Here is a 4,148-nt window from a genome sequence, read left to right as displayed (position 1 = left end):
CTTCTAATTGTTGAGGGAAATCCCTGCTATAAAATATCTACACGAGTTTGTCTCTTTTTATGGCACCAAAAAATTTATTTAAATAAATAAATATTATATGTTTTCCTGATTTCGCCCTCTGTTTTTTCAATAATTTTCTTCAAGATAGTAAAATTCGCAGCACAGCCCCTTCCTCTTCGGAATCATGACTGCTATAATTTTAAAAACATTCCAGTACTTTTGCTGAATTCATCTGATGCAGAGGAAAAGCTTTGTAACTCAGCAAGTGAGGAAGCTTGGATTGGAAGCACCGAGATAATAACCCCAAAGCCATTTTGATCTGCTACGGAATGGTCCCTTGTGCACGGACTCCTGGTACTTACTACAAATAGAAATAGCTGGTCGGACATAACTTCATGTAACACCATATGACAGAGACCCGCCGATCGCTCTTACTACGGAATAGGAACTCCCCTTCCAATCCAATGACGAAGACGTCTGTTGTTCAGGTACTCACAGAATTAGTACCGCAGTGACATGGTGCACTGTCGTGCTGAAATCACATTATTTCATAGATAATCTCCAACGACTGAGTCAGAACATCTCGAATGAAAGCAGTCAGTTGTTTGTTTCGGAACACAGTCAGCTGACAAACACACTGTTGGCACGCATTACCCATTCAGGATTTCGTACCGACAGAAATATTCATTTCCGAGCACCTCAAAATAGTCAGTTTAGGATACCCTACCGTCTGCAGAAGTTTTGACTTTAGGGATATCCTACAGACGTGTGGCAAAACAGTGATACATGAGGAATTGAAAAGAGAAGTCTTTAGGATTATGTGCACTTACAATTCTAATGATCTGGACGTACTAATAGCTGTTTTTGAGCATTTTCAAAACTCCATGGTTTCCAAAGCTTACTCAAAGCGAATTGCAAGTGTAAAATCCAAGAAGTTGAAGACTGGTTCGTCTCCTTTGTGTCCTAATAAGGTAGCGCTCCGTAGTAGTACGAGTGGTATTAGGTAGGAAAGTTTTCGTTGAAGGTCGCATCAACATCGATGACAAAAAATACAACAATCGCTAGGTTTGGACAAGAATGAAGGAAATAATCCGCCGGGGAAGTGTCATTGTTTCGTGAAGTGAACATCGCGAATTTGAGCCCCGACTCGGACATGAGTATGTCTTAAATGTGCTGTTACTGTGCGGGTAACTTGCAAAACTCGAAATCACGACTTGTGATTCTAAATGTAATGAAAAAGAAAATTCATTGAAAGAATTAAGATCAATGTATAATAAGTGCTTTTAAATAGATGTGTAAGAATTCCTTGTGGTATGTCCAGATACTTTAGAGACAAAACTATACAGACGACTGAACAGCTTAACCCGAATATTTCGACTTTAGAAAACAATGGTGGTAAATACAGACACACCCCTCTACAGGGTGTTTCAACAATACTTTTACAAACTCAGGAGTTAGGTTCTTTACACTAAATCAAGAAAATAATATGCAGTAAACTTGGGCTCTAAAATGCATAAAATGAAATGAAATGATCGCATGGCATTGTTGGCCGGGAGGCCTCTTCCGGGGGCGTTCGGCCGTCGGGTTGCAAGTATCATTCCAGTCGACGCCACATTGGGCGACATGCGTTTCGGTGATGATGAAAGGATGATGAGGACAACGCAACACCAAGTCCCCGCGCGGAGAATATCCCCATGGCGGTTGAGAATCGAAATGCATACAACGAGACAGATAGAAACCCCCGCTTTCACAGTCTTGACATTTCACTTTCACGATACTCCTGACGCGGTGCTAATAATATTTATTGAGAAGCTTCGGATGTTTTCTGTAAGTGATCCAGGCCTCGTGAGAGTTAGTGTAATGATTATCTGACAGACAAAGAGTTTGGTCAGAGTGCGAAGGCCATGATTATCAAAGAGCTTGTTCCTCAAATGGCCAAACGTAGTGCTAGCACATCTTATTGATACTCGATTTCATCATCAATATTTGCGTTTGCCGAGAGATGACTGTCAGCAGAAGGAAAGTGTCGAACATTCTGCAAGATTTCACCATTGTCTCGTATGGCTAGATTTGTATGGATGGTATTTTGTGATGATTGATACAAAATTTGAGTTTTCCTGGCGTTAACATCTAGATCGATGCTCATGTATGCCTTATTTAATACATTCAAAAATTCTTGAAGGCACTCCTCTGTGTTGACCGTAAAATGATAATCTGGAATCTGGAGTTCGATGAGTGAGACTGTGATTACCTTGGTAATAAATCCTTGTCTACTAAGATTTAAAATCCCACCAACCGTCCGATCCATTGTTTCAACTCTTGATGGAAGTTTTCCTTCAACGAGATGTGGTAAAGCTCCAAAAAATATTGAAAACAAGGTAGGAGCAGAGACACATCCCTGTCTTGATTTCAAAAGCCTCTCTGAATGCACTGTAATTATTGAGGATGGTGGGGCTCATGATGTCATGCAGCAGGCGAATTTTATGTATATATTCTGGGGAGCATCCAATTGAAGACAGGACCCTCTAAAGAGCGTGTCGATTAACCTTTACAAGATCACAATGAACTGAACACCCTTAGCTGCTTACAGGCGTTGACATACGTCAACGGGGACAGATGAAAATGTGTGCCCCGACCGGGACTCGAACCCGGGATCTCCTGCTTACATGGCAGACGCTCTATCCACCTGAGCCACCGAGGACACAGATGACAGCGCGACTGCAGGGATTTATCTCTGGCACGCCTCCCGCGAAAACCCACATTCTCTTTGCAAGATCTATGAAGGCTCTATGGAGGAGGGGGCATATTTTATTCTCTTGATATCTGCTGCTGCATTTTCCGTGCGGTAAAGGTCATGTCAACTGCGCTCAAGATTGGTCTAAGACTACACTGTATTTCTGGCAGGGCATCTTCAGCGAGGGACATCAGGAGTTTAGATAGAATTATTTAGTTTCCGAGCTGCCGGAAGTAGGCATATTCCCCGCTAGTTGCCGCAGTCGGTATTATCCCACTGTTTGTATATGGTCACGATCAAAGCATCTTGCAAGTCAGCTAGAATCGTTTCAGTATCCTATGTCTTGACTATATAATCAGCTGTATATGCTGAGTTAGCTTGGGGCCTCCTTTCTTATAAAACTGTACAGGCATCCCGTTTATACCAGCTGGTTTAGCTGATCGATAACCGCTTCGACTCCTGAAAAGAAGGAACGTCAACAAGTTGATACGGACGAGGACTGACGGAGCAACTGTCTATGAGATGTCCAGTGCCGCCTTTGGATCGTTAAGGATTTATGTCTTGGGGGCCAGACCCTAGATAGTTTTCGTGGCATTAAAAATGCCCGAGTATTGTTGGTGTCTGCTAGGTTCTGCATTTCAAGTGGTTTGTTTTCTACCATTCATTCTTAAGAGTTCGGGTTATTCTTTGAACTTCACTATGGCTGCTAGGAATTGCTTATTGAAGATTGAGATGGGATTGTTCTGCATAGCAATGAGAGCTTGCCTCTCTCGATCTATAAGACGTTAAATTTCAAGGTCGTTATAGTCAAACACTCCTGATGTCTTCTCGGAGAGCAGCTAAATTCTCTTTAGAAGCTGATACAACGACTGCCTTGAACGTCGAGCAGTGTTGTTCAGTGCTGTCAGGATATTCACATGCAGGTTTTTCGTCAACGATTTGACGAAATTGTGTTGGCATTTGTTTTTTCTTGTGGTCGAAATATCACACTGATCACAAGCGCGAACAATAACGTAATTTATCAGATGCCAGTGCTCCGATATGGCGTGCTGCCACGATGTTTTGAACTTGTCTTTTTGGCGGAAGAGAGTAATGATACGGTCGTGTTCCGAAGATTTGGATAGCAATAAAAATTCCGTTGGAAATTTTCTTGTCCTCTCCGCCTTTCCCAATGGGACCAGGCCACAACGTAGTATCCTTACATAACCTGGCATTGAAGTCTCCTAAAAGTATGATTTTATCCTACTAGGTGCGGTATAACGCGCTATTTTCTCACACTTTATTCTCGAAGAGACTTCACTTGTGCGCTCGCTTCCCTCGTGTCAAAACGCATAGCTCAAGTACACTCGACTAATCCTCTAACACGACGCATCTGCCGACAAAGGGACCGAGTAACTGCTTGAGGAGGGTTGAC

At 42.5% G+C, this 4,148-nt stretch overlaps 1 non-coding gene across 1 annotated transcript; it reads right to left on the bottom strand.

The window, feature by feature from the left end:
* Window positions 1-2,627: 2,627 nt before the first annotated feature.
* Trnat-ugu (transfer RNA threonine (anticodon UGU)) lies at window positions 2,628-2,701 on the bottom strand. The gene has a single exon. It is a non-coding gene; the product is annotated as a tRNA-Thr (tRNA).
* Between the last annotated feature and the right edge of the window lie 1,447 nt (window positions 2,702-4,148).

This window comes from Schistocerca nitens, chromosome 3 (assembly GCF_023898315.1).
Source record: "Schistocerca nitens isolate TAMUIC-IGC-003100 chromosome 3, iqSchNite1.1, whole genome shotgun sequence".
Classification (NCBI taxonomy): Eukaryota; Metazoa; Arthropoda; class Insecta; order Orthoptera; family Acrididae; genus Schistocerca; species Schistocerca nitens.
Note: the sequence above shows the minus strand (reverse complement) of the source record. Positions and strands in the feature narration are given on the sequence as shown.